The sequence below is a fragment of the Mauremys reevesii genome, linkage group 2, assembly GCF_016161935.1.
Source record: "Mauremys reevesii isolate NIE-2019 linkage group 2, ASM1616193v1, whole genome shotgun sequence".
Lineage (NCBI taxonomy): Eukaryota > Metazoa > Chordata > Testudines > Geoemydidae > Mauremys > Mauremys reevesii.
Window position 1 is genome coordinate 18,598,591 of NC_052624.1, and position 24,223 is coordinate 18,622,813.

A 24,223-nucleotide genomic window follows, 5' to 3' on the forward strand; every position below is an offset into this window, starting at 1 on the left:
ACATTTCTCGCCCTACTGCTAGCAGTGGTCGTAAGGATGAAAAATGGCATTAGTTCCACCACAAGCAGCATGGCTGCTTACTGTAAGAGATTAGACAGCAGCATTAAGGCTGTAATGAAACGGGCTTACAGTCACTCGCACAGGGATTCTGAACTGCTTGTGTAATAAACGGTGCCATTTTGCAGTATGAGGACTGGCACAGGCACAGGCTGAGAAACGCCAGTTTTAATTAGAATTGCTATTTGCAAATATATTTCACGGCTTAGACATGGTTAGGAACCTTTCGCTTGGTGAATGTTCAGTAAAGGTAGTTTCAAGATGTAAACAGTAAGTGTTTTTTTTAATAATGACAGATTCAGAGATAACAGTCGGTAGCTCCATCTCTAAAAGGACCATACAAACCCAGTGATCAAATAATGATGGATCTGAATGAAAGTCCCACATCCAAGTATGCCTGAACTTGGAATCTGAAACCAGAGTCAAATGTCACATCTCCTTGGCTCTGTGAAGGACTGCAGGAAAGCCCTGGATCCAAATCCCTCCAAACTTTGGGATGCTTGAAATCCAATCCCAGATGCTGGGGCTTTGTGTCACAGACCCATAACCGAATCATTGCCCTCAGCCGGTTCAGCTAATGCACTTGGCCCTCTGATTGGATAAAGATTCCAGCAGGCACATTAAACCCTGCAGCTGTAGTTCTGGTTCTACTCCCTGGCCTTGTTCCTGGCTCCCTCCTGGTCTCCACTCCTGCTCTGGCTGATATTCTGGCTTTGACCAGCTGCTCTTGGCTCATTCCCTAAACTTGGTATTAGGCTTCTGACCCTCAGCTCCTGAGTCCTGGTGCTCAGTTCCTGCTCTCTCCCTGGACTTGGCAACTTGCCTCCTGATTTGGGCTCTGGCCACCAGGTCTGGTCACCTCTGCCTCAATCACAAGGTCAGACCCCCTCGCCTCCGAGCATCAGTGCAAGGCAAACCTTAGAAGGGCTAGAGATCACAGTGGGTTTGTTACATACCCAAATGTCACTAATAATTGTTGGCACATTTACATTTTCAAAGGGCTGTTACCTGGTTAATGGACACACTTCCCCTAAGATAAGGTGCATAACAAAGAGTTGAAGGATGTTTTCATGATTAAGACAGTGGTTTGGGACTTGGGATTATTTCCTGGCTCTGCCCTAGATGTCCTGTATGACCTTGGACAAGTCATTTAATTTGTCTGCCTTAGCTCAAATCATTAAAATGATGTTAATAGTACTTATTTTGTCTCACTCATTGTTCCTCTTGACTATTTAGACTGAAATCTCTTCAGGATGGGGACTGTCTCAAAAGTATATGTTTCTAGGCACCTGGGGGATTCAGATCCAGGTTGAACCCTCTCTGTGATACTGTAATGCAAATCAGAAAGAAGAATAGATTCTCAGGAACTCAAATACATTTTATTCATTTTGTGCAAGCTGCCTTTCTTTACACATACAAAACATTAATGGATTCCAGAAAAGCTTTCATATAAGAAAATATCCCTGGGAACAGATAAATGGAGGATTCAAAATGTGTATATAGTAACTACACTGTGTTTCCCTGGTAATTCAAAGTCAATGACTTAAATAATGTGCCGTGTTTAATAAATTGTGGCTATCTTAGCATCCTGGGGTCTTTCCTTTCTTTTTCATTTTTTGTTGCCTGATGCAGTGTAATGCTTACCTAATTTATTCTAGACTGTCTGACTTTAACAGCATTGGTGGAAGTGTTTTATTGCATCTAAGAAGAGGGTTCAAATGGCCATAGTTTAGACTAATCTCTGGAATTCATTGTTCAAGAAAGGTCAACAACACATTTCCTTTACTACCAACTATGTAGCAGTATGAAGCCCATAAGAATTACCTGTCACTCAGCATATCAATGCAAGTGTTTTCTGTACTTGGAATTGAAATATACTTTTTATAATTACAGTATATTGATGCAATTTTTTTGGCGAACAAAGGATTGAATTATTTGTCCCTTTAAGAGATTATGGCATGTGGTAATGATGCCTACAAACTTGTATGGTTTACTCTCTATGCCATGCTTCCATGCACATAGTGGCCTGTCATCTTCAGCCTAGTTCAAAACCCATTGAAATCAATGGGAATCTTTCCAATGGGTGTTGAATCAGGCTCCTAATGCTGGTCTGTTGTTGCACAGTAAGCTGTATGAGTTGCATCCAAAGACCCTCAGTTGGATATAAGCAGGTCAAACATGACCTCTGCTGCTCAGTGGTTTGTGAAATTAACCAGACAGTAAATTAATGCTGGAATGGTGGAAGACTTAACAAAACAATAATATTTTTAAAAGATCATGGGTTTTTTTAAGTTTGAATTGTTTTAGATTCAGTTTTAATTTTCTATTACAAAGCAACAATATTCTATTAAACTGTGAGGTCATTTAGGAAATACACTGAGTTGCATTCAGTTATCATGTGAATTGACTTAGTATATTGTGTAATATACTACACTACTGCTATATTCCTCTTTATTTTTATTAGACATGGGCACTGTCATTGCTGCAGGTAACAGGCTGTTCACACAACCTATGGACCCTCATATACTTCATTTTACTGAACCTTTGATTTAACTAGAGATGCACCTGAGTCAAAGTTTGAATTTGGATAAATCCAAATCCAGACTTCATAAATGTTTAGATCGGGAATCAGGTTTGGGCTATTACAAATTTAGGCCCAAACTGCAAAGTCTGGATCTAAATTTTCACAAAGTTCATATGCTTTGGATCTAGTTTACTGGTTCAGCTCCATCTCTAGCTTAAGGAAGGGCTTTTTGGTGCATTTTGGCAGTCCAAACCCAGAATGTCCCTGCTGGTATTTCTGTATTTATCAATCCCAGACACCTTGGTAAGGGCAGTATAGTAGTATAATACTGAAGCACGTGGAAAGTGATATGCTATTTGGAGGGAGAAATCCTCTTTGATAGCACTAGTTAAAAAAAATAAAAATAAAATGTGAGATGTTAAAAACGGTTTGACAGAATTTAAAGTAGCTTAGAAAACAAATGTACCAATCATCAGAACTATATTTGTCCTGGTATTTCCCTTTCTTCAAACTGCCTCTAAAAGGGCAGGTTAGGATCCCTGTCAGTTATAGCATAGCAGAGATTTGTTTCAAAAACTGTTTCTTGAAATTAGTTTTCCTGGAGTCGAGATTTTCTGGCTGAGATAGCACACGACAGCATGTTGTTTCAAGGCTCCTGGGTCAGTTTGTGTAACAAAATGAAAGTCAACCCGCAACAAGAGGCATCATAAATTAAAACCTGACAGATCTCTAAATTTGTGTACTGTGTTCTGCCACTTTGCTCACCAGCCTTGAAACTAGAATTTTGGATGTAATTTAAAAAAAAATAAATCAGAGGTTCCTTTCTGCTAGAAGGAGAAGGAGAAGAGAGAAATGGGAAAGGTGTTGGAGGATTTTCTTCAGTGATCACACCTCTCTGAGAGCACACACAATCAAAAAAATAACTAAATCCACACTCAATACTTAGAAAGACGCTGGAGAAAAAACATACAGAATAAGGTTGTCTAGTCCATCAAGAGCAGGACAGTATGTAGTCTGGTACTTTACTAAATCTAATCTTCATCATTTAGAAAAAATGATAAAGTGAGAGTCCCTATTAGCTCAATTTCAATTTCAAATTCTACACTGCAACAGATCAATGGTCCATTTTATCCATTTTCCTGTCTCTTGACAGTTGCCAGGGTTGGATGCATGAAGAAGAACATGTATACCAGTCCATGCCACCCGCATGGTACCTGGCTGTTCTCTCTTTTGATGCTGGGTTGTTGTGATAATTGGGCCTACAAATTTACCCTAATTGTAAGCTCAGCTGTAAACCGTGAGTCGAAGTTCATAAACTATCACAAATACCTGTTAGATAAAATTGTTGAAGAATTTTGTCAAAAAGAAACAGAAAGACAGAATTAATTTAAACAGAAAGGGTTTTACTGACACTACCCAAGGAGTGTTAAGATTCTGACTGATAAACAAGAGTAGAGGACCGGAAATCAATTAACCAAACTTAGTGTGTTGAAAATTAGGCCTTTTGGTGGACTAAATAATGAGAGCATGTACTATTCTGTCCCTTTTGAGGTTCTTAAAATGAAAAGACTGGGGGAAACTTAGCAGAACAAGCAGCTGCCTGCCATCAACTACTGCAGCAAGCTTTATCATCATGGATGCCATCCCCGTAATCTCCTGGAACTGCGGACCTTCTTTGTCCTAATCCTGAGTGATGTCCTGGCCAGACTGAGCTAAATAGAGGTTCCCATATGATATTGCTTCCACCTCCCAGTTCTGGCTAAATCCCAAACACCACCTGGGATGTGAGACTTTGTTTCCCCCTGCACCATGTATCCTTTTCCTTCCCTACCTTATTTCTTTTCTTTCCTCTCTCTCCCTCCCTCCTTTTGTCTTCTGTTTAATAAGAGCCTTGCTTATCTGTCCAAGACTGCATATTTGCAACACTGCTGTGAGCCTATGACCAGAGAGGCAGCTAGAAGAAATCCCCTAAACAGCCTGATGCTGGTTACCAGGTTGCCAGGTCTTGGAATGGCTGATAAGACTGTGTGCCATGCCTGTGTTTTTCCAGCAGCGAGATTGCAAGTGAAAGTCAACACCAGAGACAGAAACTGTTTTTTCTATCTTTGCTGTTGATTTAATTCTCCCTTTGCATGTGTTTGTCATGTTTTGTCTTCTAATGGGATACAACAACTCCTGCCTATTCCAACTTCTCCTCTTTTCCCCAAAAAGGACAGCTATTGCCATCTTTGATACCATGTAAGAGATTGTCAAAAAGCCCCCGACCCCCTTTAAAATCTCTCTCCAGTGAAAGGGAATGGGAACAAGGGATGTTGCTAAAATGAAAACCTTACTTAATACTTTATATTTCTAATGCTTCAACTGTTTTTCCTTCTTTTTCTGTATCTTTAATGAAAGGTTTAAATAATTTTTAATGGTGTTTGTCATGGTACTAAGCAGACTGAGGTATCTATATACCAAACTCCAAATCTTCTTTAAAACTGTTTTACGTTGGACAGTGACTGAGTCGTGGTAACACATTTCACTCTTTGAGTCCATATAGTCCATCTAAATTAATATAATGGGAAATTTTCTTTTTGACCCCAGCTGTTGATCAGTTTATGTCCTGGAGAAGGAAGACAACTGCCCTTTATAATTTTGGGTCTAAGCCTACATTATTTGCTCAGGCAGACGTCTCTTAGTCTTGCCTGAGCAAGCACTACAAAATTAGGCTGTTGTTCTGGTTAGTGACAGGTTTCAGAGAGGTAGCCGTGTTAGTCTGTATCCGGAAAAACAATGAGGAGTCTTTGTGGCATCTTAGTGCCTAACAAAAAAGTAATTTTCCCTCTTTTGATAGTCACCCCTTCTTGTCAACTGTTGGGAATAGACTACAACCACCCTGTTTGAATTAGCCTCGTTAGCACTGACCCCGCCACTTGATAAGGCAACTCCCATCTTTTCACGTGCTGTATATTCATACCTGCCTGCTGTATTTTTCACTCCATTCATCTGCTGAAGTGGGTTCTAGCCCACGAAAGCTTATGCCCAAATACGTTTGTTAGTCTCTAAGGTGCCACAAAGATTCCTCGTTGTTTGTTCTAGTTGGTGTAATTGAAGGTATTATTCACCTGCCTAATCCTTAAAAAAACCCAACCCTACTGAGTTACTTTCCCAATCAGGGGGTTTAACTCTGCTCTCAGCTACCTCAGCATAACCTTTTTGGTGCCAACAGGATTGCAAGGGTGGAGCAATGCAGAAACTGGCTCAGTGAGGCCTGCAATCACCAAGCCACCCCGGAGCGGCAGGAGCTGCACAGCTGTGGCTAATAACTGGGCTGTGCACACACCCGTTTTCATGTTTATTTTTAAAGCTTCTGCACTCCATCTTTGGCCAACATCCTGACAGAGACTTGTTTGTCTGGGTCCAATCCAGCCAGGGTCGAAGAGCATCGTTAAATCTCACGGAGCTCAGTGGGCAGTGAGTGAGGGCACTCTCGGAACAAGATTGGCCTTGGGCAACTAATGTACTGAAGCAAAGGGTAAACTGTGTGAATCTAGTCTAAACAATTTGTGACCCAGAGCGCCCACGTCTTTTCACATTGCCGTATATGTTAGAGAGCAGCTGCATATCACTTCTCAACTCTCACAGAGGAGAGGAAAGATCAAATCATTTTTTGTAGGCGTAATAGCTTTTGGTACGATAGCAATAGCCTCTGTGAGGCTACAGAACACTTGCAACTAATGGTGTTTGTGATTGATTAGACATTTGCACCAGCATTTAATCCACTTCAACAACTGTTTATTGCCATGTGTCCTGCACAGTAATAGAGACTATTGCTTGGCTATACCCAGTGAATTACAGTTTGCTGCAGCTGTACTTCTCAGAGTTCTTCTCAGCCTCCTGAATTTTTATCAGCATCTACTTCATCTCACAGATCAGTGAGATGGGCAAGTGAAAAAGGGGGAAAACTAGAGAAGACAGATATTAAATACCTTAAAGGTCAGCACAGCATAGCTACATGTATTGACTTAAGACGAATACCAAGGCCGTTACTATCCGATCTCTCTCTACATACTCTTGTGAGGCGGAGATGAAAGGAGGAAAAATTCTAAACAACCCAAAGTGAACATACAGACAGACAGACAAAGTTTTGCTCAAGTAAAAGAACTGAATTAGATAATAATTATGGAAACTACAGGTCAGATCATCAGCTGGTGTAAATCAGCATAGCTCCATTGACTTCAATGGTAACTTCAGTGGAGCTATGCCAATCTATAGCTGCTGAGGATCTGGCTCATACATACCTGTCTATCTAGGAGTTTGTACCTTGTCTATCATAATAGTATCTGAGCACCTACATGGGACTATGAGGAACTATGTTTTAAGAATAATGATGATGTGATATCATAGAAGTTAGCAATGGAGGAGAACCACTTTCTACCATCAATTCCATCCCTCTGAAAATGCAGGATATACTTTCTCCTCATTACTGTACATGTCATTTATTCTACTGATACTACACATGGTCTTAGCCCAAATCTATAGCAACACTTAAAGGTTAGTTTAATCAGATATGGCTTGATTTTAGGTGAACAAATATGTGCAAGAAATTTATGTGCATTTTAATGATCAGCTGGATGCATAATTGGCCATTAGTGCATGCAAATATTCAATGTGTCCAAATTAGGCCTCCAGGTTTCATTAACAAAGTCTGATTATTAAATCATCTGAGGTCAAATGTTAGATAGGCTCTTCAGCTTTGCACTCTGTATAAACAGTGCCTTACAAAAGGATTTATAAATGCACTTGTAAAGTACTGTTAGCAAAAATGATTCTCTCACTTGCTTCATCTGCAGCCAGGTGGAGAAGAAAGGATTCCTGAGACATGTCACAGATTAAACAGCAAAAAATGACTTGATTTTGGAGTGTGGCCTGGTACCTTAGTCAGTGTGGAAGATATTTTGTCTGAGCTGTCACCCATACAGAGTTCTTTTCAAAAATGGATACCAGGTTTAACAAAGAAAAGCCCCAGTGAGAAGAAGAGATGGATGAAATGTGAGTTATAGAGAAGGTTCCAGCCCAAAAGGTTGTAGTGAGGCAGACCAGGCAATGTGCTGCAGTCCCAGCAATCTGTATTAAGGTATTAGTGTCACTCTTGGGAACTCTGAGCACTAGCTCTAAACAGCACTTGCGTCAGAGAGAGCTCACTGGAGTAGTGACTTTAATTTTGGAAAGACAGGGAGAGACTTACGGAAACCATTGCAGGGAAGCAATTCCTCGTCTGAGCAAAACAGAACGGCTTTGCTTTACGCAGAAACAAAAGTAATGGTGTCTGGGAGGGGTAGTTCAGATCCTATAGAGCCCCAACGGCGAGCCCACATACACCCCCACACGGTCCCTAATAACAGTCTGCACTGGCAGCTACTTACTAGGTGTGCCAATGACAGGGAGGCACTTCTGAAAGGAAGACATTCAAAACTGCACAGCCCGTGCTTCGAAAGGCAGGTAGAGCAGGCAAACTATCCCATCACCTCCTGACATCCACAGGGGCAGGCCTACCTGAAATCCATTTAACCAGCTGAGATCACCTCTAACCTAACTGTTAAATAGAATGTAGGATTAGTGTTTAATAACAGGTGTTTCCAACCGCAGTGCCGATGGAGCATTTCTTGTTGAGAGTTTGGCCATAATTGTTGCTACTCTTCACCCACATAGTTGGGGATTATTGCAAATTTTTTTATGGGGAGGGCTCTGATGTTCTGGAATAATTTAGTAACAGAGTGAGTGAGAAACTGGGACAGCAAAAACAATTAAGAAAAGAGGCAGCTTGTATATGTAGTCAGAGCAGGGAAATACCTATGGGCTAGGTTCCAAGAACATAAGAGCTGCCATACTGGGTTAGACCATGGTCTATCTTTCCCATTATCGTGTCTCTGACACTGGTCTGAACCAGAGTTTCAGGGGGAGTTATGACTACCAGGAACTGGGAAGGGAAGATGGAACGATTTGGCAGTCAGCGATTTAGGGTTGCCCTGGGCATGGCGTTGTGTGAGTCCCTGACCATCTTGGCTAGAGCCATTGATGGACCTATCCTCCATTAATTTATCCAGTTCTGTTTTGAACCCAGCTATACTTTTGGGCATCACAACATCCCATGGTAATGCGTAAGGTTAAGATTTTGTCATGGTTATTTTTAATAAAAGTCAGGGGCAATAAATAAAAATTCACGGAAGCCCATGACCTGTTCTGACTTTTACTAAAAATAACTAGGACAAAATGGGGCTGACGGGGGATGAGAGCCCAAGCCCAGGAAGGGGGATCCAGCACCTGCCACTGACAGCTCCAGTTCTGTTCGCCTCATCTCAATAATTATCTAGTGGAATTGGAAAAGGTTCAGAGAAGGGCAATAAAGATGATCAAGGGTACGATTAAGGCTGTTCACCTTAAAAAAGAGGCGACTAAGGGGGAATATGCTAGAGGTCTATAAAATCATGAATGGTATGGAGAAAGTGAAGAGAGAAATATTATTAACCCTTCACGCAATAGAAAAACCAGGGGTAGCCCAATTAAATTAATAGGCAGCAGGGTTAATAAAAACAAGAGGAAGAATCACACAATGCACAACTAACCTGTTGAACTCATTACTAAGGATGAGATTATGTCACGGATGTCATGGATTCCGTGACTTCCAGAGACCTCCAGGACATTTTTCGCTTTAGTCCTGGAGAGGCGGGGCTGGAGCTGTCATCCGACGGGGGCCCTGGAGCTCCAACCTATCGCAGGCTCTCAGTCGCCATGGGTGGTGGGGAAACCTGGAGCTCCAAGCCACTACGGAAAGCAGGGGCCCCCCCAGCTCTCAATCACTGCTCATGGAGGGGGCCCCCACAGTTCCCTGTCACCAGCCCCGAAGCCAGTATGTCAGCGGTCAATGTTCTCTCTACTTAGGCTTCCAACCCACACACTAACCGTAAGATTCTAGTACACTGGCTCTGGTAGAATTAATTTGGCAAAAGGCAGCTTTCAGAAGTTGCTGCAGAGTGAGTCCAATACTCAGGATATGATGAGGCCATGAGAGTTTGCCCTGACTATATATTCGGGGTTTAGATCAAGGAGAAACACGGTGGTGGAAGGTATCAGCATCTCTGTGGTGAGAAAATTGAAAGTATTCACAAACAAGTTAAGGTAATTTTAGATCATTGTTTTAATCTCTGGCTCATAATTTATTTCTTTGATCATCTCTATAGTTTTGCCTCAGATCATCCCAAGCAGTTTTCATTCCTCGCGTGTAAAAATGCTTGATGATGTCTGTTTCCAAAGCAGTTTTTCCTATTTAATTTAATTTTCTCCGGAGCTCACAGTTTATTATACCGTCAATGAGATTGAAAACGTGATTTAATATGTTTGTTCTTGAAAAGCAAGATGGGATAAGGAAATAAAATTGCAAAGAAGGAATAAGGAAATGAAGTGTATGGCCTAGACTAATAAACAAGATTAAAAGCAATATCTGAGCACTAAGGCAAAGCAAGGGATGGAGTGGGGAAACGTCAGTTCTGTTTATTCCATAGCCTAGAGTCTTCCTGGTTCCACATTCGTTTCTAATATAGTTTTGTTTTCCAGTCTGCAGTTTATTAGTCCCTTTCTGCTCATTTTTTCAGTGTTCATAAGACACAACACTGTATTTGTCCCTCCCCTTCCTCCCACCCATTATATCAACTAGGAATTCTCTGTCATTTTTATTGCATAGACAGTAGATTTAGGTTTTTTATGCTCTGTCCTCTGGGCTTATAGCTTTAAGTGACTTGAAAATGATAAGCCTCCACTTAGAGTTACCCACTACCTTCACTTTTTACAATGGGAAATTAAACCAAACATTTCACTTTGGGCCTAATGAGGGAATTGGGCATCTCCTCACTGTATCCTGTGACAGGGTCAGGCCAGATGGCTACAGGAGAGTGATCCTGTTGGTATCCAAGAAGTGGGCGGGCCGCCCACTGCGAAAGGACTTCCCCCCAGCCTAAGGGGAGGATCCACAGGTCTGTGACACCAAATAATTGCGTGGGACGACCAATGAAAAAAACAGGATTGGGAGTGAGGTCATAGGGCTAAACGAAGGGAACCGGATGGGGACACCGAGCAGAGAACCGCGGACAGCGCTACAGGAGAGTGATCGAAGGCAGATATATTAACCCCAGGTTAAGTAGGCCCCCTTTCCCTGGGTAAGGTAATAGGGAAGGTTCCAGAACAATCAGGAACTTTCTGGAAACAATTAAGGCAGACAGGCTGATTAGAACACCTGCAGCCAATCAAGAAGCTGCTAGAATCAATTAAGGCAGGCTAATCAGGGCACCTGGGTTTAAAAAGGAGCTCACTTCAGTTTGTGGTGTGTGTGTATGAGTAGCTGAGAGTGAGAGGGTGTGCTGCTGGAGGACTGAGGAGTACAAGCGTTATCAGACACCAGGAGGAAGGTCCTGTGGTGAGGATAAAGAAGGTGTTTGGAGGAGGCCATGGGGAAGTAGCCCAGGGAGTTGTAGCTGTCATGCAGCTGTTACAGGAGGCACTATAGACAGCTGCAATCCACAGGGCCCTGGGCTGGAACCCGGAGTAGAGGGCGGGCCTGGGTTCCCCCCAAACCTCCCAACTCCTGATCAGACACAGGAGTTGACCTGGACTGTGGGTTCCACCAGAGGGGAAGATCTCTGAGGCAAGCAAATCTGCCAATAAGCGCAGGACTCACCAAGGTAGAGGAGGAACTTTGTCACAATCCTCAGGGTGACATTTGCCACCATTATTGATGTTGAGCTGAACCTTACTTCATTAATAGCCCTACTGACTTCAGTCAGGCTCTTGTGGAGTACGTTCTCTGCATCGTTAAGGACGGCAGAATTACAACAACAGTTATGGCCAATCAACACTACCCTGAGACCACTACCTCATTGACAAATCCCAGTGTGGACAAGGTGACCTCGATGTTGCTCGCTGAGGTAAATCCTGGGCGGGAAGGGAGGCACTAGATCCACTCTTTAGAATGGAGTTTGGTGCTTTGCTTCATGCCCATCTCCACTGGTGATGGCAGAGGGGGATGAGCTGTGAGATCAGCTTCACCCTTTCAGCATCCTGCTCCCCAAATGCAGGAGCAGGAACAAGCAGGCCCTGTACTCTGAGGAGCGCAGAGGCTGCTACTGCGAGCCATGCAAGGTGGCAAGAGGAAGCTTCTTGTTCATCCCTGTGTGATTGTTCAGGTACCACTCACAATGGAGACATTCTTAAATGAACTGGGACTCGCGTGTGTTGCTGCGCCTTGCTACTCTGGGCTACTCAGCAACGTGCAATGGCAGACAAACTTTCTTTATTTCACATCCTGATTTTTTTTTCAATATCCAGGCCACATCCCAAGGGGTATCCCATATCCCATTCACGATATTGGAATAACTTTGTTGTTTGTATTACAGTAGTGCATAGAGGCCCACACCCATACGGTGGGCTCCTTTGTCCTGGGATATGGCCATGTACATGATAAGAGCCGGTCCCTGCCCCAAAGAGCTTACAGGCTAAACAGACAAGACTGACAAACAGTTGGTGGGAAACGGGCAAAATCACTTCCCCCAAGGCACGAAGCAAGCCCCTGCAGAATTGGGAATAGAACCAGGAACAGAATAGGGCCTTGATGCAGAAATTACTAGGTGAGGTTCCTTGACCTGTGTTAGCAGGAGGGCAGGCCAGATAATCATAAAGCTTTAACACCACCACTCGACTTTAGCCATAACCCTGGGTAAGTTGTTCCATGGCAGGTGTAAGGTAATGAGAGTGAGTGCTGTGAACATTCTGCTTCCCCCTAGAGAAACATAATGTGACAGCAGCTTTGACTCATGTGCTTTGTGACTGCACACGATTCAGTCTCATTGGGACACACTGGCCTGTTTTAGAGAACCTGTTAACACATGAGCAATCCCCAAAATACTTTTGCAGATATCGTTTAATCATTTCTTGTCTCTTTGATTGGCTCAGTTATTTAATTTACCTCCGTGGAGTTTCATTTTCATTTTAATTTCCCCACGGTTCTCTTTTTCTATTGTCTATATTTCAGCTTGTGCGATCAAGCCTAACTGAGGTTCATTCTGGACTGAGCACTAGATGCTGATCCATGTGAATACTGGACTAAATCACCATTGATTTTTTTTTCCCCTTTGGATTCCTCATTTAAAGAATAATATTTTATTATTACAGCAGGTTATTTGAAGATAGCATTTCTTGTTATTTGAATGTGCAGATTAGATAGAGACAGACCTATAAATGCAACAAACTAAGGTCTAAGCACAAAAAATGCTTGTGCATTTGTGTGACTGATGATTGGAATTGCATGCACAAGTGGACAACGGGATTTCTAAATCTAATTTGTGCATAGAGTTGCAGCTCACAAATGGACACCAATGGTCAATTCTGCCGCAAGAGGGAAAGAAGGAGGAAGCACAGGAGTTACAACCCTATCAGAATGTGTGGTGGCTTTGGTTAATAGTGTCTTGAGGACACACCTTGAATAATTCCCAAAGGCAGAGAACAGATTTCCCTAACCTGGTGCACCTGAGACAGACTGGATAGAACTAAGCCCTGCGGAAGCAAGATCTTACCAGGCCATAAAAGCAAAACAAGAGCAGTTACCTTTTCAAGCTTTGATTATTTTCCTTTAGTGATGCTGATGAGAAACGTAATGCATGAGTGACTGCTGTACAAAAGCATCATACAGAATTCATTCTGATGGTCAGACCTTTTGCCATTTTATTTCTGTTCTGTTGATTTTCTTCTATCTATTGTATTGCAACATCAGCCTATTAAATAGATATAAAGTAGATTGTGCAAAAAAGTGTCCAAGGCTCCTCTCAGATTATCTAGACCAGAGGTTCCCAAACTTTTCTTATTGCTGCCCTCATCCCCCATTCCAAACCTATCAGCTGCCTGCATATCCCTACCCTTCTCATCACTGATACTTTGTGTTTTCTTAACGCTACCTGTCTTCTCTTTCTTCTTTGTATGGCTGATGTAAATGTAGATCAGCAATTACTTGTCTTTAGCCATCTGTCCATATTTTACTGTTACGTACAGATATGGTATAATGCAACATATACAACCTGTAGCCTTTTATTCTGTGTGTTATGTTAATTATACAGCAGTGGGTTCAGCTCTGGCGGCTATAGTCTCAAGTTCAACAGAGTTATCTCTGTTTGTTATGGACCTAGAGTCCATAGGAATACATGAAACCATAGGCAAATAACACACAATTACAAGAGCATCTATCTTTTAGCAATTTTATTAAGGTTACCAACAAAGTTGTAAGTGTCACAGCATACACAATTCCTAAAGATAAATACCATGTATCAATTATATCTACAGACATACTAACATACTCCTAGATGGTGTTAGAGTCTGTTGGCTCTCTCATGGTTTGATCATCAATACAGAAGTGGTTCCTGTTGGGGTTTCCCATAGGAAGCTCAATTTTCCTGCTCTGTGAATCCTTTTTCACACTGTGATTCTGTCTATGCCTACTTTCTGCGCATGTACATGAAAGTGTCAACCCTCTCTTTCTTATTGGCCGGTGTCTCCTAGAAACACAAAGGACCCTGAATTCTATAGGCCGTGTAGGTTCTCATTAACATTGATGTACCACCTTTATCTTGTGGTTAAGGCTCATGTTGGAGACAATATTTGTTGTTACAGGATTTTATAGTTTAAATGTAATCTTCCCAGCTATACCTTTGCAATATTACCATTTGGTACCTCTTTTCCCATAATCTTTCGGGTTATTTATCTGTCATTGAACCTACGCCATCATTTCTTGTCTCCAAGGCCCAAACTAGCTAAGCTAACATCTTGCAGGCCTCAACTTACAGGTTCTTGCATTTCAGCTCGTCTTACTCATGTCTACTACTGTCCTTGGTTCCTGTAAATTAGTGGTGGGCAACCTGCAGCCCATGACAGTTCCCGCAGCTCCCAAGGGTGAACTGGGAGCTGCCACTGGGAGCTGGGGGCGGCTGTGCCTGAGGACGGTCAGTGTAAACAAACTGTCTCTCAGTCCGCCAGCGGATTATCCTGATGGGCCACGTGTGGTCCACAGGCTGCAGGATGCCCAGCACTGCTCTAAAGACTGATCAATCTTATACCTTTATAATCCTACAAAAATCAACTCTAATTAACATACAATGTATATACATGGTATAACATATTGATTAATCAAAACATCACACAGTAAATGGATACTAAACAAAAATCACTGGCTACAAACTGAACCTCCCCCTGAGTTCTGAGCTCATAGACTCATAGACTTAAGGTCAGAAGGGACCATTATGGTCATCTAGTCTAACCTCCTGCACAATGCAGGTCACAGAATCTCACCCACCCACTCCTGTAACAAACCCCTAACCTATGTCTGCATTACTGAAGTCCTCAAATCGTGGTATAAAGACCTCAAGGTGCAGAGAATCCTCCAGCAAGTGACCCATGCCCCATGCTGCAGAGGAAGGCGAAAATCCTCCAGGGCCTCTACCAATCTGCCCTGGAGGAAAATTCCTTCCTAACCCCAGATATGGCAATCATGTGCATATGGGCAAGACTCACCAGCCAGCTCCCAGGAAAGAATTCTCTATAGTAACTCAGATCCCACCCCATCTAACATCTCATCACAGACCATTGGGTATATTTACCTGCTAATAATCAAAGATCAATTAATTGCCAAAATTAGGCTATCCCACCATACCATACCCTCCCCAAACTTACCAAGCTTAGTCTTGAAGCCAGATATGTCTTTTGCCCCCACATCTCCCCTTGGAAGGCTGTTCCAGAACTTCACTCCTCTAATGGTTAGAAACCTTCATCTAATTTCAAGTCTAAACTTCTTAGTGTCCAGTTTATATCCATTTGTTCTTGTGTCCACATTGGTACTAAGCTTAAATAATTCCTCTCCCTCCCTGATATTTATCCCTCCGATATATTTATAAAGAGCAATCATATCTCCCCTCAACCTTCTTTTGGTTAGGCTAAACAAGCCAAGCTCTTTGAGTCTCCTTTCATAAGACAGGTTTTCCATTCCTCGGATCATCATAGTAGCCCTTCTCTGTACCTGTTCCTGTTTGAATTCATCCTTCTTAAACATGGGAGACCAGAACTGCACACAGTATTCCAGATGAGGTCTCACCAGTGCCTTGTATAACGGTACTAACACCTCCTTATCTTTACTGGAAATACCTCTCTTGATGCATCCTAAAACTGCACTAGCTTTTTTAATGACCATATCACATTGGCAGCTCATAGTCATCCTGTGATCAACCAATACTCTAAGGTCCTTCTCCTCCTCTGTTACTTCCAACTGATGTGTCCCCAATTTATAACCAAAATTCTTGTTATTAATCTCTAAATGCATGACCTTGCACTTTTCACTATTAAATTTCATCCTATTACTATTACTCCAGTTTACAAGGTCATCCAGATCTTCCTGTATGATATCCCAGTCCTTCTCTGTGTTAGCAATACCTCCCAGCTTTGTGTCATCCGCAAACTTTATTAGCACATTCCCACTTTTTGTGCAAGGTCAGTAATAAAAAGGTTAAATAAGATTGATCCCAAAACTGATCCCTGAGGAACTCCACTAGTAACCTCCTTCCAGTCTGACAGTTCACCTTTCAGTATGACTTGTTGTAGTCTCCCCTTTAACCAGTTCCTTATCCACCTTTCAATTTTCATATTGATCCCCATCTTTTCCAATTTAATTAATAATTCCCCATGTGGAACCGTATCAAATGCCTTACTGAAATTGAGGTAAATTAGATCCACTGCATTTCCTTTGTCTGAAAAATCTGTTACCTTCTCAAAGAAGGAGATCAGGTTGGTTTGGCACGATCTACCTTTTGTAAAACCATGTTGTATTTTGTCCCAATTACCATTGACCTCAATGTTCTTAACTAATTTCTCCTTCTAAAATTTTTCCAAGACCTTGTATACTACAGATGTCAAACTAACAGGCCTGTAGTTACTCAGATCACTTTTTCCCCCCTTTCTTAAAAATAGGAACTATGTTAGCAATTCTCCAGTCCTACAGTACAACCCCTGAGTTTACCGATTCATTAAAAATTCTTGCTAATGGGCTTGCAATTTCATGTGCCAGTTCCTTTAATATTCTTGGATGAAGATTATCTGGGCCCCCCGATTTCGTCCCATTAAGCTGTTTGAGTTTGGCTTCTACCTCAGATGTGGTAATATCTACCTCCATATCCTCATTCCCATTTGTCATCCTACCATTACCCCTAAGCTCCTTATTAGCCTCATTAAAGACTGAGGCAAAGTATTTGTTTAGATATTGGGCCATGCCTAGATTATTCTTAACCTCCACTCCATCCTCAGTGTTTAGCGGTCCCACTTCTTCTTTCTTTGTTTTTTTCTTATTATATGGCTATAGAACCTTTTACTATTGGTTTTAATTCCCTTTGCAAGGTCCAACTCTACATGGCTTTTGGCCTTTCTCACTTTATCCCTACATGTTCTGACCTCAATAAGGTAGCTTTCCTAGCTGATCCCTCCCATCTTCCAGTCCTTGTAGGCTTTCTGCTTTTTCTTAATCACCTCTCTGAAATGCTTGCTTATCCAGCTTGGTCTACAACTCCTGCCTATGAATTTTTTCCCCTTTCTTGGGACGCAGGCTTCTGATAGTTTCTGCAACTTTGACTTGAAGTAATTCCAGGCTTCCTCTGCCTTTAGATTTCCCAAGTTCTTCAGTCCAATCCACTTCCCTAACTAGTTTCCTTAATTCTTTAAAGTTAGCCCTTTTGAAATAAAAAACCCTAGTCTCAGATCTATTTTTGTTTATCCTTCCATCTAGTTTGAACTGAATTAGCTCATGCTCACTCGAACCAAGGTTGTCCCCTACAACCATTTCTTCTATGAGGTTCTCACTACTCACCAAAACCAAATCTAAAATGGCATCCCCTCTTCTTGGTTCTTCAACTACTTGGTGAAGGAATCCATCAGCAATCACATCCAGAAAAATCTGAGCCCTATTATTATTACTAGCACTTGTCCTCCAGTCTATATCTGGGAAGTTAGTCTCCCATGATCACACAATTCCCATTAGTGTTTACTTCATTAAAAACATTAAAGAGGTCTCTATCCATATCCAAATCAGATCCCGGTGGTCTGTAGCGCACCTCAAGCACTATCTCAGGGGAGGCTCTAGTAGCTTTCTTTCCCAATGTTATTTTTGCCCAGACAGTCTTATCCATTCCATCACTTCTTATTTCTTTACAGTTTACCTCATCATTGATATACAATGCTACTTCACCACCTTTTGCCTTTATTTCTGTCTTTCCTAAACAGCACATAGCCTTCAATACCTGTACTCCAATCATTACTATTATTCCACCATGTTTCTGTTATTCTATAATATCCGGTTTCACTTCCTGCACCAGTAGCTCTAGTTCCTCCATTTTGTTACCTAGGCTCCTTGCATTAGTGTATAAACATCTTAATTTTTGCCGTTTGGCTTCACTTACATTCTTTACCTGATTAGGCACAGACATTCTACCACCAGTATCACCTATTTGACTGGTATCTACACTACCCTTCCTCCTTATGTCCATTCTCCTACCCATGCCTGTATTCTTTCTTACTTTGTTTTCTTCCCTCTCAACGTTAAATTCCAGCGTGGCAAATACCTGGACATCTCCCAACCATCTCCCCCAAATTCCTAGTTTAAAGCTCTCTTAATCTGTTGTACCAGCCTCCATCCTAGAAGTCTATTTCCCTCCTTACTCAGGTGAAGTCCATCCCGAGAGAACAGTCCTCTGTCCATGAGTGCTTCCCAGTGGCCGTAAATCCCAAAGCCCTCCTTATAGCACCACTGCCTGAGCCATCTGTTGATCGCCATAATCTTGTCACACCTTTGTTGCTCTTCTCTAGGAACAGGCAGAATCCCACTGAATATCACCTGAGCCTCGATTTCCTTAAGTGTCTTCCCCAGCCTGGCATAGTCTCCCTTGATACACTCCAGCAAGACTCTAGCTGTATCATTCGTTCCCACATGAAGGACAATCAGCGAATTCTTTCCCGCTCCAGTTAGGATCCTTTTCAGCCTCAGGTCCACATCCCGTATCTTAGCACCTGGCAGACAGCACACCCTTCTGTTCTCTGGATCAGCTCTAGTTACAGGCCTGTCTATTCTTCTCAGTAAGGAGTCCCCAATAACGTAGACCTGCCTTTTCCTGGTGACAGTGCGATTCTCTGGTCTATCCCCAGTTCCCTCTGGCTGCAAGTCCTCTCGATTTCTATTGTCCCTTGCAATCCTCTGCAATCCATCCCGTATCCTCCTGGGGCTCACATTTGGTGTTGTCTCCATTGACTCTTCCCCTCTTCCTATAGGACTAGCTGCTCTTCTCTTCTTCTTTGACCTCTCACCTTCAGCGACCACCTGCTGTTGTCCTTCTTCATTTTCCAACTCTGCCAACCTGTTCCTGAGCTCTATTTCTCCTTCACTGGCCCGTCTTTTCCTTTGCCTGGTTCCTTTAGTCACACGCTTCCACCGTCCACTTTCCTCACCCAGCAGTCTCCCCTCAGAATTCTTCTGTCCTGCTTCCAGCTGCAAGTCTGAGCTTATCCCTTCAGCCTCCTCACGTCTTTGCTCCATCATCCGCTCGAACCCCCTTCTAAACTTGACCAGAGTTTCAACCTACATCTCCAGTCCTCGGATCTTTTCTTCCATCAGCTCTATCAGGCGGCACTTCATGCAGACAAAACTCTTCCAGGATCATGTACATGCCGCAGATTCCACATCCAGTCATCCTCATTGTGACTTTCACTGCTGCCTCTGTATGGTCATAGCCTTCCCACCTAAAACCTGTTAGTCCAGGAAACACAAACCAAAGCAAACCACCACCACCTACAGCAAAACAAACCCCCAACAGGCACCAGAACACCGGCAGAACACCACCCCCTCCCTTCACTAGCCTGTCAATTCCTCTGCCTAGGTCTCTTAGTCTCCCCCACAAACTCCTCCTGTAAACTCCCCCATTTACAGCTCTGTTTGCTGGTTCTTGTGCTGCTGCAGCTGTCTACGCCACTGCCTGACTACCTTTATAGGACCCCTAAGCAGAGAAGCCCCACCCCCTAATCAGGGCTCAGCTTCTCTCCCAGCACACTGCCCCTACCAGCCTCCCCCCACACACAACTACAAAATACAATACACAAAATACAAAAACCTTCTCCTCCAACAGAACTCCCATTGAAACTCCCCTGTTTACAGCTCTGTTTGCCGGCTCCTGTGCCGCTGAAGCTCAGTTAGACTGGACACTTGCTGGGCAACTGAACCCGCACTGTGCTGTGATTGGAGGTGAGGGCTTTGTATGTCAGCATCTCTATGGGCATGGCTACAATTTGCAGATGTAGAGCGCTTTGAGTTAAACCAGCCTTTGTAGAGTCCAGTAGGGAAAGTGCTGCAGTCTGTCCACACTGTGTGGACACAATGTGTGGCCACATTAGCAGCTCTTGCAACGGCCACAAAGAGCAGTGCATTGTGGTAGCTATCCCAGCATGCAAATGGCTGCAACGTGCTTTTCAAATGTGGGGGGATGGGGTGGAGTGTGACAGGGAGTGTGTTGTGTGTATGTGAGGGGAAAGAGAGTGGGTTTTTGGGGGGCTGAGAGCATGTCAGCATGCTGTCTTGTAAGTTCAGACAGCAACAGATTCCCCCTCTCCCCCCCCCCCGCCTTTCTCTCTCACACACAGCATTCCCCAGTAATGGTTGCTTTGTCTGGGATCAGATAAGCATGCCGGCAGTCAGAAATGGAGCTTTCAAAGGTCACATTGGCATGCCTGCAGTTATTCCAAAACAATGACAAGAGTGGCCACTTGATTTAAGGGGATTAAGGGACGTTTCTGGAGGCTGATCAAAGCGCAGTAATGCAACATCTCGTTCACACTAACACCCGGGAGTTTCACCCGAGGTGCACCAAGCGTTATGCTTCTCGCTGAGGTGGAGTACCAGGAGCACTCTAGCCCTGGAGTCAGAGCGTGATAAGTGCCTTGCCAGTGTGGACGGTAGTGAGCTAGGGCACCCGGGGCTCCTTTAATGTGCTCTAACTCACAAGTGTAGCCAAGCCCTAAGTATCTGTGTTCTCACTGGTACATCTTGAAGTAAATTAACTACTGTATTTTATATAACAACTTCCCACAGACTTTTAAAACTTCGTCTGAGTAGCCTATTATGAAAATGCAATAAATAAAATAATAAATAAAATCCACCATTACACAATTTCTCCTGCTTACTCCCTGTGGGTAGCTTACCACAGTTTGGGAACCCTTGATCTAGACTATGTCCTAAAACCCATCTTCATCAGAACTTTGTTATGATTGACATCAGTGGAATGTACTACACTTAAAGCTGAATTGTGACTCTTAACACACTAGGGTTTATTACTGAAGCCTAAAAGAAAACAACAATAGGATGTGTGGTATAGCTCAGTTATTGTTGGAATAGCCTTCATTTTGAGCATTTCCTGACTTTTGAGTACTCAATATTTCAGCATTAACTTTAGTTATTTGCATTTAATTTGAAATTGTTTAAATTAACCTGTTTCTCCTAGTAGCCAGTGATTATAGGATTTCCCCCACTCCCGCCACACGTTTCTGTCAGTTTGTGGAGGAATTCCCATTAGAATCCAGTACCATATCTGATGAAGTAGGAATTTTGGTAATATTTTTGATTCTTAAGTGTGCCTCAGTTTCCCTCTGTGCTTTGCATTGCTATGCACAGAGCATAAAGGGTTAAAAGCTGCTTGTGGGGCAGAGCAGGGGACATGAAGTGTTGTGTCACTAATGGTCTGGGGTGATCTGAATGAGTCATTAAAGAACTGGCTGAAATTGATCCATGTCAATGGAGGGGCCTGAAAGCCAATGGCAACCCAAATGGCCAGGACATTCAAACCTAGCCCCTGACAGACAACAAGAAGGAGATTCCCCCACCCCCTCTAGTCCCCCTAAACACACTGTCACCTCTCTGCCGGGAAGCAGAGCAAAGGCCCTAGCTGGAGAACAAAGGGGAATGGTTTTGGGTGGTCTGGGGCAGATACCAGATGTTGTGGATCCATGACAGCAGAGATCAAGTGATTGTTTATGCTCTTTTCTAATGCTCTGGCACTTTTCTCTTTTGGGAGGGAGAGATGGCGATTGAAATTGAGTTGCTCCCTAGGAATGCACCAGTAGCAAGGACTTGGTTGCAGCAGATTACCAAGTAGCATGTAAGAAGCATGTAGATGTTTTAGGGTTACTCCTCCACCAACTAGCTAGCCCCATAATTCCAAGCACTCTTCTCTGATCTTCCCACTGATCCACCCTCTTTTGTTGCAAGGTTCATTATTAAAACTAGAGAAGAGCCAAAGCACAAATTCTGAATACAAACACTTGTGGGGAAATCTGGATCCAAATATTGATCAGAACGCTGTAGCTTGGACTCATCTCTAAGTAACATCTGAGCATGTCATTTCTGTGGTCATTCCTTCGGTTGTTTCTCCAATCCACACTAAGCAACCCCACCAAAAAAACATGTGTGAGTGATCACACTGTATGTTCTGTGGGTACAAGATTGTGGGCCTGCTTTTCCTCTCACATGCTCCAAAGCAAGGCAGACATAACTCCAGTGAAGTCAATGGAGTTACGGAAGTGTAAAAGAAATCAGTCAGGCTCAGTGTACATAGTGAATGTGGGCAGCTAGTTAGGAGAACCACATCAACAAAATTGACATGCACCTGTATGCTCAGCAACCAGCAGGAAAATACACTGTATTTTCACTGTTCTATTCAAGCCAACATGCTGCACTATTAACACTGTAATATATAAATAATGCTTTCTTATTTAGCAGCCTTGTTAACCTCCAGAGGCCAACTAACACTCCTCCTTCGTTACATTATTAAGTCTGTCACTCATTACTAGATCTATTTGAGTTTATTGTAGCTCTGACCTAGAGCCCATTAAATGTCAAAAACACATTTGCATAATGTTAAGACTGCAGCACAGGCCAACAAAAAGTTGGAAGATTCAAAGTTAAGGCTGCTGCTCCATTAGTAACTCTCACCAGTATGGAAACAGCCCTTTGCAAGAATTACAGCTGTTGGGCCTAATCTTCCACTGCCTTGTACACATGTAAATGACTAGGCAAGATGTAAAGTGAGTGGAATCAGGCACAGAGTATTTACCTTAACCTTTAGGACACTGGTGAGGTATCAGATTGGCCTGGGTGTGATTGCAGCTGCTCAGGGACTTTATGGCCAGGGAAGGTCTGTGATTGACTGGAGGCTACATGGACTAGTTTCAGACGCCCAGGCAGATCCAGTCTCACCTCACTGCTCCCTGGCCTGCTTTACCCTGCTTCCATGTGATGCTGGGTTCTGTCCCAAACTCTCACCAGTAAACAGAGGGTGAGTGGCTAAGAGCAGGGGCAACAACAAGGTGTAGGTTGCAGCCCAGAAGTAGCTTCAGGTTCAAGGAGCTGAAGACAGCTAAAGTGAATGGGAAGCAGTAGTCTCTCCACCACTTGGAGAGGGGGACTGTTTCAGTGGTCTGGAGTGGGAGTCATTTGAAAATGGGCTGAAAGAGAGAAGAGAAAGAAGGTGGAGGATGCAGGGATGATGGAGGAGACAGACAAGAGCCACTCACTCTGAGCTCCCATTCCTCCCCTAAGGACTTCTATGGCATCCACGTGGCTTTAAGATTTAGAGAAGAAACTGCTTGTGCAGAATTCAGGTCCTGGTGTGCGACATTCCATGCTGATCTCAGGGTTCTGCTCAGAGCAAGATGGGGCAGCATATGGTTGGAGCTGTGGTCTCTGTGGGCCCAAAGGCTGCCTTAGAAACGAGGCTGGATTTAACTCTCTTGCACTCTATCAGGAAAAAGATCTTGGTGTCATCGTGCATAGTTTTCTGAACTATAGTATGTCTGTGCAGTGTGCAGAGGCGGTCAAAAAAGCAAACAGGATGTTAGGAATAATAAAAAAGGGGATAGAGAATAAGAAAGTGTGACAGACCCAGGCCAGTGGGGTACAGGAGTCTGGTCGAGGGCAAATATACTGGTCACCGGCTGAGTAGTTTTCTGTTCCCTGAGTGACCAGAGCAGGGGCTGCACTAGAGTAATCAGGAACCTGCTAGAACCAATTCAGGCAGACAAGCTGATTAGATCACCTGCAGCCAATCAAGGCAGGCTAATCAGGGCACCTGGGTTTAAAAAGGAGCTCACTCCAGTCAGGCTAGGAGGAGCCAGAGGAGAGGAAGTGCGTGTGAGGAGCCGGGAGCAAGAGGCTCAAGGAGCTGAGAGAGAGGGTGTGCTGCTGGAGGACTGAGGAGTACAAGCGTTATCAGACACCAGGAGGAAGGTCCTATGGTGAGGATAAAGAAGGTGTTTGGAGGAGGCCATGGGGAAGTAGCCGAGGGAGGTGTAGCTGTCATGCAGCTGTTACAGGAGGCACTATAGTCAGCTGCAATCCACAGGGCCCTGGGCTGGAACCCGGATTAGAGGGCGGGCCCGGGTTCCCCCCAAACCTCCCAACTCCTGATCAGACACAGGAGAAGTTGACCGAGACTGTGGGGAAGATCACTGAGGTGAGCAAATCTGCCAATAAGCGCAGGACCCACCAAGGTA